Raw genomic sequence first — 15,198 nt, 5'->3', positions numbered from 1 at the left:
TGTGCAAAGTCATCCTCTGAGTTTTTCTTGGCAAAGAGACTGAAGTGATTTTTTCATTTCCTTATTGTTCAATTAACAGATGAGGAAACTAAGGCAAACAGTGTTAAGTGACTTGCCCAGAGTCACATAGCTAGTATAATGTCTACAACTGGAATTTTATTCATTTCTGACTCCAGGTCTAGTATTCTCTCTGCTATGGTACCTGGCTGATGAGATTTTATTTGGGAAATCAAAGGTAGAGATGAGGGAAAACATTCCAGGCATGAGGGATAGCTAGAGAAAATCACCAGAGCCAAGGGATGGAATGTCTTTTCCATCTAATAGCATTGATGCCAGTGTCTCTGGATCAAAGAGTACATGGTGGGAAGAAAAGTGTAAGAAGACTGAAAATGGAAAAAAGGGAGTAAGATTATAAAATACTTTGAACAACAGAGATCTTTTAAATTTGATCCTGGAAATCCTATTTTAATCTCATGATACTGTGAGATAGATGCCATTATTATTCCCATTTTAGAGTTGAGGAAACTAAGGCAGATAGAAGGAAAATTTGTATCACAGAACTGGTACTTACTAGAGGTTGGGTTTCAACTTATCTTCCTGACTCCAGGCCTAACTCTCTATCAGATATGCCACCTAACTGCCTACAGAAAAAGAAAAACAGCCCCTGCCTTCAAGTATCTTGCAATCTAATAGAAGAAGACAACACACAAAAGAAACCTAAAAAGAGAGTAGAGGAAGAGGAAAGTTACCCTGTGCTAAGGCATGGTGGAGAAGTCAAAAAAGTTCAAAATGAGTGCCTTTGCATTCCCTCACCATTTGTCTTACCTCTATGTCCATTTGCCATTGTCAACTAACCTACAAATGTACTCCTAGGACTTGATGTAATCTGGTAACTGAATGCTTTGTGATTATGGGACTTTCCATCTGTCTTACAGTTAAAACATTTATTTAGTGTTTCTCAAATAGAATAAGAATTCCTTATAAGCTGTAGCTGTGTCATTTTTTTTCCTCTATTTTTTCCAAGGTCTGTGAAAAGCACAGATTAAGTTCTTAATAGAACACACACACACACACACACACACACACACACACACACTCCAGTGCTTAGCACCGTGTCTGGTACATAGTAGGGGTTTAATTAATGCTTGTTGACTTGAGAACTTCTCATGTGAGCTTCACAAGAGCCCTTCGTAGTAAGTTACATTCATTTCCACAATCATTTTATAGATGAGGAAAATGAGTCAGAGAAGTTAAATGCCTTGCCTTATATCACAGTACTAGTAAATGGTCAACAACATGAAACTATTCTCTTTTTTCTATTTTTTTCAACAATATAAAACTATTCTTTTTTTCCCTATGATATATCATATGGTGTATCTCAATGATGTTAATAAAAATCATCCCACATGTTTTACTGAAATCATAAACATCTTCCCCCCTCTCATTCACAGCAAGGAATTATTGAACCTAAGGAAAAAAATCAGTAAGACAAAACTCAGCTGAAACATTTCAGAATTTTAAACATTCTTGAAGACTTGTAGAGAGAATATTTGTTTTCTTTTAGCAATACACTACTTTGTGCTTCTTATGGAAATCTTCTTGGCCTGAAAAGTCATTCTTCCAAATTAACATCCTGATGAGTAAAGTGGAAATGATTCAAGTGGGGATTAAATTTTCAATTAAAGTACAAGTGGTTCTTGAAATTTCTGCAAAGTGCTTTGGCAAAACACTCTGGTTTTGACCAAACTTGAAACAACTGAAAACATTAGGCTGTTTTCTGCAAATCCTAAATTTTGACGGACAGCTAGGAGACATAGTGACTAGAGGTCTAGATTTGGAGACAAGAAGACCTGAGTTGAAAATCTCCTCGTGATCTTTCTATTTGTTTGACTCTGGGTAAATCACAAAATCCTAAGCATTGGGTATTTCATTTATTATATGAGGAAAGGAGATTTAATAGCCTCTGAGATCTCTTCTTGTTCTAAGTCTATGAATTTTATTTAACTAATATTCCAACTTTATTTAATAGATAAAATTATTTCTTTTAAAGTCAGGGTTATTTGAGATTATTGATTTGAAACTTTTTGTTTTCTTTCTGGAGGAGGCAAAAAAGGAAGCAGGATGCTTATTGGCTTTGGGGAAAATATAGTTATCTACTCTTTAAAAAAAAAAAAACTTGGAATTTTCCTCCCAAGAAAAGGGTGTGTAGTGTATGCTTATCATGTGTCAATTGTTAAGTTCAAAGTGAGCTACCTGAGACGTTAGGTGATGAAAAGACTCAGTATTTTAAATGGCATGCACAATGTGAGCTCATGAATCCTAGTTCGTCACAGTCTTCTTCATCTTCAAGGAATCTGAGGTTAGTGACAGGTCTTACAGATAATTCGTTAAAATTAGGAAATTGTCAGGAAAACTGAAGCAGAGGGAAGGTATCTCTTTTGTAAAGTTGTCCTCAGTTCGAGAGCAGGCATTTGGGTTTCTTTCTATTCTCCTTTCTGGCTCGGTTGGAAGAAAATTTTACCACTAAGGAAACCTGATTTTATGCATGTTTGCCTTAATTTAAATGGGGTTCTCAATACCACAGTAGCCTGTTTAGTTTGGCTGTGAATAATGTGAAACAGATAGCTTTCATTTTATTTCAAGCTCAAATTTATAATGTTTTCTTAGTAGCTCTTTTTTAGCACAAGAGATATTTTGAATTCTAGAACCCCAGCTTCAAACATTCTTGCTTGTTCATTTTTAACATACTTTCTGGAATATGTGAAAAAGGCAGGATGTCTAATTCAAATGCAAACTCTCAAAAAAGACAAGGGAAATAAATATCAAACAAGTAGAGCTGTCTAACTCAAATTTAGTGCTGTCTAACTCAGATTTAATGTTTCACATTGGAGAAAACCTAAAGGGAGAAGGGGAGGGGGGTGGGGGAGTGAGGGAGCCACAAAAATATGCTTTTAAACTCAGAGGCAAGCATAGAATATAAATGTCATTTGAACATTGGATGAAATTGGAATTGTTTTTAATGTTTGCTGGTGAATGGGGATTGGGAATTGGACAAATCTATTTTTCAAAAAAATTCTATCTTAATTATGTGAATTGGGGATATGATGAAAATATATCTTTCTTATATTCTCTTTTGTTTTTTAGTAGTCTTTGTGTTATTTCAAAACTTCTACCATGTGTCAAGGTGGTGTATTAGATTCAGCCCATAAAGTAAGAAGTGGTTTCTATAAGAAATGTACATATATGGTTTTAGTGTTGGAGGGGTATCAAAAAAGAGACACCATTTTTATCCTTCCAAAACATAGTGGTAAAGGATGTTTCAGGATCTGATTGATCAATTCATTCATTCATTCATTGATAAACTCATGCAATCAACATTTATTAAATGCTTACTATTTAGCAGGCACTGTGCTAACTAAACTGTTGGGATGCAATGAATATCAAAAACAGTCCCTTGACTTAAGGCATTCACATTTAAAATAGCAAGGTAAATACAGAGTATACTAAAAGTAATCTCACTAGCAGCTGGGGAGTCCAGTAAAGGGGTCTACAGCAGAAGACTGGATTTGAGTTGAATCATGAAGGAGGCCAGGATACTAAGAGTCAGAGGTCAGGAGGAAAAGCATTCCAGGTACAGAGACAGGAGATGCATTCTTTCTGGTGTGGTGTGTGTGTGTGTGTGTGTGTGTGTGTGTGTGTGTGTGTGTGTGTGTAACAGAAAGTAGATACTAGTGTGCTTAGATTATAGAATGAGCAGATGAGAGTAAATTAGAAATTTAGGATGGGTCCAGGCTGTGAAGAATTTTAAATTACAAAATAAGTTCTATTTGAACCTTCAAGTAATAGGGAAGTGTTTTGATTTCTTGAATTGGGGGTGGGGGGGGCGGTTGGTGGGGTTTGTATAAAATGAATAGTCCTACACTAGGAAAATCTCTGTTAGCTTAATGGAGAATGGATTGGAGTGGGGAAAAGCATGGAATAAAGAAGTCAATTAGAAAGCTATGCAATATTCCAGGATCTGTAACTACAGAGAATGGGACATGTACATATATATGTGAGATATGTCATAAAGGTAGAAATGACAAGGTTTTGTAGCAAATTGAATATAAGGAGTGATAGTGAGCAGTTGAGGATGGTACTAAGAGAAATGATTATTAAATTACCAATTATTGGGAAATCCAGGTTTGCTTGCTTTTTTCCTCTTCCTGGATCCTCATTCTCTACTAGACCAAGCCAGGATCTGTAGGACATTATTGTTGGTTTCAATTTATTTATTGACTTTTAGTTTAAAATATTCAATTCCAGAAACTTTTAAGTTTTAAATTTTTCCCCCTTCTTCTCCTCCCCCCTCTCCAAGACAATGTGAAATAATCTGATATAGACTCTATATATACATTTATATTAAACATATTTTTATTAGTCATGTTGCAAAGATGAATTATAACCAATGTAATGAACCACAAGAAAGAATAAATGAAATGAAAAAAAAAGAAAGACAATAAATAGTATACCTTAATCTGTATTCAGACTCTATAGTTCTTTCTCTGGGTGTGGATAGCATTTTCCATCATGAGTCTTTTGGAGTTGTCTTAGAACCTTGCATTGCTGAGAAGAGCCAAATCTGTCAAAGTCAGTCATTGCACAATGTGGCTATAACTGTGTACAATATTCTCATTCTTCTGCTTCCCTTGCTCAGCATCAGTTCATATTTTCCAGGTTTTTCTGAAGTCTACCTACTCATCATTACTTACAGCACAATATTATCCCATTACATTCATATACAACAACTTGTTCAGCCATTCCACAATTGATGGGCATCCCCTCCATTTCCAGTTCTTTGCCACCAGAAAAAGAGGTGGTAATAAATTTTGCACATGTGTGTCCCTTTCCTATTTGTATGATCTCTTTGGGATACAGCCCTAGAAGAGGTAATGCTCAGTAAAAGGTATGTACATTTTTATAGCCTTTTGAGCATGGTTCCAGATTGCTCTCCAGAATGGTTGGACCAGTTCATAACCACCAACAATGCATTCGTATTACAATTTTCCCACATCTTCTCCAGCCTTTATAAGTTTCCTGATTTGTCACATTAGACAATCTGACAGGTGTGATGTGCTACCTAAAGTTGTTTTGATTTGCATTTCTCTAATCAACAGTGATTTAGAGAATTTTTCATATGATTAGATATATTTAATTTCTTTCTCTGAAAACTCCCTGTTCATATCCTTTGACCATTTATCGGTTGGGGAATAACTTATAGTCTTATAAATTTGATGCAGATCTCTATATATTTTAGTGCTGAGTCCTGTATCAGAGATACTGATTGTCAAAATTCTTTCCCAGTTTTCTTTTTCCCTCCTAATCTTGGTTTCATTGGCTTTATTTGTACAAAACTTTTTTTTTTGCTTTTTGGAGGGAAATTGGGATTAAATAACTTGCCCAAGGTTACACAGCTAGTTGTGTGTGTGTGTGTGTGTGTGTGTGTGTGTGTGTGTGTGTGGCTGTTAAGTGTCTGAGGCTGGAACAGAATTCGGGTCCTCCTGATTCCAGGGCTGGCGCTTTACTTATTGTGCCACCTAGCCTCCCCCTGTACAAAACTTTTTCAATGTAATGTAATGAAAATTATTCATTTTATATTTCATAATGTTCTCTGTCTTTTGTTCGGTCATAAATTCTTCTGTTCTCAATAAATGTGAGAGGTAAATTATTCCTTGCTTTCTGAATTTGCTTAAAATATCAACTTTTGTATCAAAATTGTGTAGCCATTTTGATTTTATTTTGTTGTACAGTGTAAGATGTCTATGCTCAGCTTCTGCCATACTGTTTTCTAGTTTTCCTAGCAGTTTTTGTCAAATATTTCTTATTCCAGAAGCTGGAGTCTTTGAGTTCATCAAATGATAGTCATTGACTACTGTGTCTTTTATACTTAACCAATTGCACTGACACACCAGTCTATTTTTTTTGCCAGTACCAAGTAGTTTTGATGTTTGCTGCTTTATAATACAATTTAAGATATAGTATGACAAGGCCACCTTCCCTAGCATTTCTTTTCATTGATTCTCTTAATATTCTTTTTTTTTTTTAAGCAATTGGGGTTAAGTAACTTGCTCAAGATTACATGGCCAGTTATTTCTGGGTGTGGTGCTGAGTGTCTGAGCCCGGGAATTTGATCTCCAGGTCATCCCAACACTGGAGCCTGAGCTCTTACTCACTGAGCCACCTGGCCGCCCCTGATTCTCTTAATATTCTGAACCTTTTTTTCTGGCAAATGAATTTTGTTATTAATTTTTCTAACTCTATATAATAATTTTTTGATGGTTTGATAGGTATGGCACTAAATATGTAAATTAATTTAGGTAAAATTGTCATTTTTATTAGATTAGCTTGACCTAGCCATGAACAACTGATCTTTTTCCAATTATTTAGATCTGACTTTATTTCTGTGACCTGTTTTATAGTTGTTCATATAGGTCCTGGGTTTTTTTGGGCAATTAGATTTCCAAATATTTTATAATGTTTCTGTTAGTTTTATACAATGGTTTCTCTTAGTTTTGTTGTTGATATGATTATGCTGATAGTTTTCATAATGTTGAACCAACTCTGCATTCCTGGAATTAATCCCACCTGGTCATAGTGTATCATTCTAACAATAAGTTGCTGTAATCTTTTTGCTAATATTTTATTTAAAGTTTTTTACATTTATATTCATTAAGGAAATTGGTCTATAATTTCTTTCTCTGTTTTGGCTCTGCCCAGTTTGTATATCAGTACCATATTTGTATTATAAAAAGAATTTGATAGGATTCCTTCTTTGCTAATTTTCACAAATTGTCTATGTATTATTGGAATTAATTGTTTTTAAATGTTTGATAGAATTTACTTGTAGATCCATCTGGCCCTGGAGATTTATTCCTAGGGAGTTCATGGATGGCTTATCCAATTTCTTTTTTCTGAAATGGGGTTATCTAAGTATTTTACTTTCCTGTTAATCTGGGCAGTTTATATATTTTTAAATATTCATTCATTTCACTAAGACTGTTAAATATATGGGCATACAATTGGGCAAAATAGTTCCTAATTATTGTTTTAATTTCTTATTCAGTTGTGGTGAATTCACCATTTTTGTTTTTGATAGTGATCATTTTATTTTCTTCTTTCTTTTTTTAAATCAATTTAACCAAATGTTTATCTATTTTATTGATTTTTTTTATAAAACCAGCTCTTAATTTTATTTACTAGTTCAATAGTTTTCTTAATTTCAGTATTATTAATCTCTCCTTTGGTTTTCAGTATTTCTAATTTCTTATTTAATTGGGGATTTTTAATTTGTTCTTTTTCTACCTTTTTTATTGGCATGCCCTATTCATTTATCTTTTTTTTTCACTTTATCCTTTAGATATATAAAACTTCCCCCAAGAACTGCTTTTGCTGCATCCCACAAGTTTTGGTGTGTTGTCTCATTATTGACATTCTCCTGGATGAAGTTATTGTTTCTATGATTTGTTGTTTGACTGACTCATTCTTTATGATTTGATTATTTAATTTCCAATTGATTTTTTGTCTATCTTTCCATGGCCCTGTATTACATGTAATTTTTATTGCATCATGATCTGAAAAGGATGCATTTAATCATTCTGCCTTTCTGCATTGGATTATGAGGTTTTTAGGCCCTACAAAATGGTCAGTTTTGTGTATGTGCCATATATCTCAGAGAAAAAAGTATATTCCTTTTTATCCCCATTCAATTTTCTCTAGAGGTATACCATATATAACTTTTCTAAGATTCTATTCACTTCCTTAACTTCTTTCTTGTTTATTTTGTGGTTAGACTTATCTAGTTCAGAAGCAGGGAGTTTGAGGTCTCCCTCTAGTATATTTCTTCCTTTAACTCCCTTAAATTCTCCTCTAAGGATTTGAATGTTTTATCTCTTGGTGCATATATGTTTAGTAATGATATTGCTTCATTATCTATGGTGCCTTTAGCAGGCTATAGTTTCCTTCCTTATCTCTTTTAATTAGATCTATTTTCGTTTTTGCTTTGTCTGAGATCAGGATTGTTAAACATACCTTTTTTTTTACTTCAGCTGAAGTATAATATATTCTACTCCAGCTTTTCACCTTTACCCTATTGTAGTACTCTGTTTTAAATGTTTTTCTTTTAAACACCATATTGTAGGATTATGCATTTTAATCCATTCTGCTATCCACTTCCATTTTATGGGAGGGTTCATCCCATTCACATTTACAGTTATGATTAAGACTGTGATTTTCTTTCCATCCTGTCCCCAGCCACCTGTTTATGCTTTTATTTCTCCTTTCTGCCTTTCCCTCCTCACTAGAATTTTGCTTTTGACCACTGACTCCCTCAATCTGCCCTCCCTTCTATCAGACCCTCTCCCTTTTCCCTTTCTTCTTTTTCCCTTCCTTCTATTCCTCCTTCCCATTTTCTTTTCCCTTTCCCCTCCAAATGCCTATATGACAATTTAGAATTCTCTACCCAAGTATGTAATTCCCTCCTTGAGTCAAATCCAATGAGACTAAATTTCAAACAATGCTCATTTCCCTCCCTTCTTTAGCTCTATTGTAATATGTCTTTGTGTTTCTTCATGTGATATACTTTACCCTTTTCTATCTCCTCCTTGTCTCTTCTCCCATTACAATCTTTTTTACAACACAATAGATTTTTTATCATCACATCAAAATCAACTAAAACCCACCCCTTGTGTCTATGTATTTCCTTTCTATGTGATGTAATATAGATAAAGTTCTCAAGAGTTATAAGTATCATCATCCCATGTAGGGATGTAAACAGTTTGTCCTTATTGAATGATGTGTTTTTTTTGTTTGTTTTCTTTCCTATTTCCCCTTTTCTGCCTTTCTTGATTCTTGTATTTGAAGATTATATTTTTCCATTGAGTTCTGATCTTTTTACCTAAAAGTTTTGGAAACATCCCATTTTGTTGAATATCCGTCTCTTCCCCTGAAAGATTATGTTCAATTTTGTTGGGTAGTTAAACCATGATTACAGTACAACTCCTTTGCCTTATGGAATATTATATTCACAATCCTCCATCTTTTAACATAGAAGGTGCAAGGTCCTGCGTAATCCTGACACTGACTTCACAATATTTGAATTGTTTCTTTCTGGTTGCTTGCAGTATTTTCTCCTTGATCTCATAATTCTGTAATCTGGCTGTAATATCCCTTGGTGTTTTCAATTCTGGATTTCTTCCAGGAGGTGATCATCGGATTTTTTTAACGACTATTTTAACCTCTGATTCTAGGTCCTCAGGTCAGTTCTCCTTGATGATTTCTTGAAAGATCCTTCCCAGACTCTTTTTTCCATATGGTTCTCGGGTAGATAAATAATTGTAAAAGTATCTCTCCTGCATCTGTCTAAGTCTGATGAGGATTATCATCAGGTTGGCCACAGACCAATTAATTTGCCAGCCACAGCAGCTATCAGACACTATATTCTAAGTTTTAGAAAGGTTGTGATTTTTGTCAGTATATACAGTGACAAACCACTAGTATTTGATATTCATATATTCAGGAATATAAACAAATTCTCCATCTACTAACTCTCTGGTTTGGCATTTCTTGGTCAAAGGGCCCATATTGACACAAAAAGAAATAATCAGAGAAAGGAAATATGCATTTACATAGCACCTATGTGTACTAGCTACAGTGGGGAGTATTTCTTTAAGACAAACATTATCTCATTTCATCCTCACAACAACCCAACAATTTAAGTATTATTATCCTCTCCATTTTATGGATAAGGAAACTGAAGCAAAAAGAGTTAAAAATGGATTGCCAAGGGTCATACAGCTAGTAAGTAAATGAGGCCAGATTCCATGATTCCAGGCCCAGTTTTTTATGTGCTATGCCAGTTCACTGCATCTTTAATCAGGGAATTTCAATGTATTGTCAATTTAAGGAAAACATCAAACTAAAATAGTAGAGAATGTATATTTGGAATAATCCCAGTCTTCCCTGTCCCCTCTCCCACAAGCACTATATTTTTTCTTGGATATGGCACCTGCACGAGAATGGCCTAGAGAATTTTATCTTGAAAAATTAATAATATTTTGATTGTAACATAGTGTATCTAAAAAATCAACTAGACTCTCATTGTGATGTCAAAATGTTCCTCAAAATGTCTTTTCCTAGGAAAAGTCTTCTTTTTCTCTGTTTTCTTCAGATTAGTATGTGAGCTATGACATCCAGCATGGATATGTCACGCTTTATTTTCCATACACCAGAGTTTAATTTCCGCTAAATGGAACTGAATCCATCACAAACTAGGCAGAAATGAGGTAAGATTTAATGGAAAGAAATAAAATGAAATAAATGTTTTATTCTCACAATTTTAATGTTTAAATATAAATCCTACTCTGTTGGTGACTTTATCTGATACACACATCTCAAGTTATTTTCTAAGGACTTAATAAAAATGTGAAACTTCCATCTACTACTAAAAACTTAATAAAATCGGGATTCATAGTAGAACAAAGTCTAAAATTAATATCTAAACTCCTGTTCATAACATTCAGAAGGATGATTCTAATTTTTTTTGAGGGTACGATGAAAATTAATTTTCTCTTGTTTTGTTTTTTCATTAAGGAATTTTAAAGAAAATTAGATCTTTCTTTTTCATGCTGTTGGTGTGACAGATCTTTTCTCCAAGCTGCTTTATTAGCATCAATAGAATGCAGAACCCATAAAAGTTCAAAGCCCTCTGCCAATATTTTTGTCATTGCTCTTTCATTGTATCTTCTTTGCTACATTATGTTTGTGTGAACTTAAGTATATTTTTCTTCTAAGTATTTATAGCAATGACTTTTATCTATTTTAGAGTTATGATTGTATGCCACTGCTCTCTGTAAACAAATTTCATAGCAGGAGAATGAGACATATGTAAGAAGTCATTACCTCTATCACTATCATATTTTGCATCACTCAGTAATATAATTTCAAAGTTGTGAACTAGGAAGATGACTGGATTTAGAATCAGAGGACCAGAGTTCAAATGTGACTTCTCTTTTAGCTCTCAATCAATGATTCTCTGTGAATGGATTTACTATTTTTGTACACATTTCTATGTAGGGGAGGCTAAGGGGAAAGGGACATGTTGTAATAATTAAAAAATAATCAAAAATTTCAGAATAAAGTCATTTTCCTCCCAGTACTGCTCAGTATAGGAAGGCAGATAAAGAGTTCTGCAGAGACTACAGATAGAGGTTGGCCAGGAATAGTCGTGTACAACATTGAAGCAGAGGGAGAAGCTGTGTATGAGGGCAAGAAGAGGTCCCAGATCCATCAGAAAAGGAATTAAACTTTTGTAAAGTTCAGGAACAAGTGCGAAGAAGATTTTCATCTCTTACTATCCAGTTCTAGGTCATAGATTGAGGTAGGACTGAAGAAGGGGGGCCTCACCTGAGTGTGAATTTTATATTTTAGTATTTTTGATGATAGAAAGATCCTAAATATCATATTTCAAGAAACATAAAATAAAACTGCCAAAAACTCTTAGAAGCTGGGACAAAATAGAAATAAAGAGAACACAGTGGTCATGTCCTTACAGCAGAACCCCAATACAAAAACTTTAAGGAATATTTTAGGCAAAAACAAGAGGTTTTAGGTTAAAGAAAAACAATGTCACAAGCACCCAGAAAGCATTTAAATATACAGGATTCACAATCAGCATTAAAAATGATTTGGAATATAACACTATAAAGAAGCAGGGAACTTAGAACTTAGAAAATAAATATAGGATTACATTTAAGAACAAAAATTATCTAGCAAAGGTGAGCATAATGTTACAGGGAGGGAAATGGACCTTTAATCAAAATAGAGAACTTCTAAGCATATATGATGAAAAAAGGAATGATTCTTCTTAGAAAATTTGAAATGCAAACACAATAGTTCAGAGAAAGATAAAAAGATGAAGATAAAAAAACAATCACAAAATAACTAAGCAAGAACAAATTGCTAACATTCATATATGGGTAGATGTTACACATCTTCAGGGTGGAGAGGTTCTAATTAGACAGTGACCCTGGGAGTGGTTGTATATTTCCTGATCATCTTAAAAGAGAAATAAAAAAGAAGGGGGAAAAGAGTACATGGGGGAGTGGTGAAAACAGATAGGAAGGTTAGGGAAGATTCATGGTACGCAAGTAGAAGTCTATTATAAACAATGAAAACAGGTGAGGTGGCACAGACTCTTTCCTGAACTTATCAAAGGAGGAAATAATACATTTATGCAGAAATATATTTCATTAAACAGTGAAACAGAAGAGAAATGAGAGAAGGCAGCAGGGAGTTGGATGGAGAAATAAAAGGGAAAGTAGATTAAGGGAGGAATTGCTTCTAAGTAAAACAAACTGCAAATAAGGATGTAAAAAAATGTACCCATTCTTTCTGTAGTGGCAAAGAACTGGTAACTAAGGGAATGGTGAAAAAGTTATGGCATATAAATATCATGGAATACTATTAATAAACCTAAACTAAAGCAGAGTAAAGTGGTTAGAACCAAGTGAATAATATATACAAGGAAAACAATATTGTGAAGACAAACAACTTTGAACGATTTAGTAATTCTGGTCAGCATATGCATAACCGTGATTCCAGAGAAAGATGAAGTAAATTGCCCCTCTCCTGATAGAGACGTGAAAACCTCAGAGTGAAGAATGTGACTTAAAAAAAAAAGTAATACAGAATTTTTTTTTGCTTGAGTATATATATTTGTAACAAGGTTTTTGTTTTATTTTTCTTTCTTTTTTAATTGAGGGTAGAGGAGGAAGATAAGCATCGCTAAAAAGTATTGCTAACATAAAATTAAGTTGCTTGCCAATTTGGAAATAAGGGTTGAATTGACTGTGACCCATCTCTCCCTGAAAGGGTAGGAAAAAGTTACACTGAACTTATTTACCTAGATTTCACAAACCTGGGACCTGGAAAAAAGGAATATGTTTATGGTGATTTTACTCAATAGGGAATGGAATTGATTGTTAGTGCCAAATAAATGTGCTAGTATTTTTCTGTCAGTCAATAGGGTGATCTCTACAGGTAATTTCTCCCACTCTGCCATGTTAATGTGATCTCCCCATTTCTGCACTATTCTCCCATCCCCATCTGTAGCAGCAAGCACCCCAGCATCCCCAGCATGGCTGCCAACACAGGTTTTTAGATCTGCTTTGCTAAAGGAAAGCAACTCAAAATTGGTTAACAAGCTTACTTTAATCAGTCAAATATATATCATTTACCTAGTTCAGTGGGAAAAGGTCAGCACCGTGAACTTCAGAGTATACAGACAGAATTATCAAGACAGAGAAACAGATCAAGTAGACAGGTTTCCAAACTGTCCAACCATTACATCCATACCACATCAACATCTGGGTTTTTCAAAGTCGGGGGGGGGGGGGCTCTCAACAACGGCTTACCAGAATCTCATCTCATCATATCACAGAACACTTCTCAAAATGAGCCCCAAAGCAAAGCCTCACATCAGGGATTATATAGCCTTCTTCTGGGTCAGAGAATGTAACCACCCTCTTGACCCACTGCCCAATCACACAGCATCAAGGTGTGGGCATTGCTGAAAACCAAGCCTCCTGCCACAGGCTCCATGTGACCACATTCAGCCTATTAAGAGGCAGAGTATATTTTCAAATCAAGAAAGGTTCTCAGAGTCTCTTAAGCCTATCAAAGGGCCTATGGGCAGGGAAGAGCTTTAAATTTGCATTTCCATTTGTATCAGCAATGCCATATTCACAATGCCTATAGAGATTACAAATATGCTGATATAATTATCCATCACAAAATATGTCAGGTTTGCCATATGGGGAAATAAACTAGAAAATTTATTAAGATACCAAAAGACTGAGTCCCAAAACCAGAAAGTGAAAGCCATCAGAGTAGTTATGACATTGGCACAGGTAGATAAAGTAGAAAGCACCCACATTTTCAAGCCTTTAAAACAGAACAGGCTACCTCAGGCAAAGGTCCTCCTCTCCCCACTCACAGCAACCACCCAGCGTCCTGGAAGCGCGCTCCCAGCAGCTCCGGCCCCTGGCAGTCCTCAGCAGAAGTCCTAACTCAAAAAAAAAAAAAAGAAAAAAAAAAGGCAACCGCCGCCAACTGCCAACCGCAGGACCATTAGCTCGGCTTTTCACTTTCTCTTGCTCTGCTATGTCAGCACGTCCATGGGGCATGGGAGATCTTTAAATCCCATAACCATTACACCATTATATCATCTAACATTAGCATATTGATGCCTTCAGGGATCTAGATTGAAAATTTTCTTAATCCATTTGGAAGTCATATGAAACTATGGTTTATGTACACATATTGTGTACGTATTGGCATATGCATTTTAACATTTTGTTTCATGGAAATTTCCACAAAAACACACTAATTCACATATAAATCTCACTACAAATGGGTTTTAGAACTAGTTAAAAGAAAAACTACAAATGGGTTTTAGAATTGAATTCTTTTAAAAGTGCTAAATATTATGGATATTTCCATTAAAAGAAGGAAACATCTGTCTTTTTTCAACATGTACAGTTTCATGAAAAGTACAAGGAAAGCATTATTCAATATATAGCATCATCCTTTGTATTTGATGATGATGGTGACGATTTTAATTCATGTTAAAGAAGGAATGATAATTGTAAATTCCAAAGTGCTCAGTGGGACTTTTATTGAAGCAGTTTATTATGGGTGATACATTAACAAAAAAAATCTTTCAGCACGTTTAGTTTCCAGGAAAATTATGTTTATACATCTTACATCATAGATATATATTGTGATATACATATGTACTATATAATGTATATAATATAGTATGCATTATATGTATATACATATATAGTGTACATATATCTGCTTCCTATCTAGTTATAACATGCATTGTATGCATATACATATGTATATATACATGCACAGGCACACACATACACACACACATATATCAAAGACTAATATGATTAAATCATAAAGGGAATATACTTTGGAGTAAGAAGGCAAATGAGTTATAGAACTGACCTAACAAGGTAGGTAAGGTGAATTTTCAAAAAGCATTAATTTATATCTCTTCCTATATATATATAACAAAAATTATTTGCATATACATATTGATATATACATGCAGAGGAACAGGGTGAACACTGTGTGCTTGTGATATCTTCC

The sequence above is a fragment of the Petaurus breviceps genome, unplaced genomic scaffold (assembly GCF_028583685.1).
Source record: "Petaurus breviceps papuanus isolate PSGF00001 unplaced genomic scaffold, PetGlider_PUasm1.0 214, whole genome shotgun sequence".
NCBI classification, from domain to species: Eukaryota; Metazoa; Chordata; class Mammalia; order Diprotodontia; family Petauridae; genus Petaurus; species Petaurus breviceps.
Note: the sequence above shows the minus strand (reverse complement) of the source record.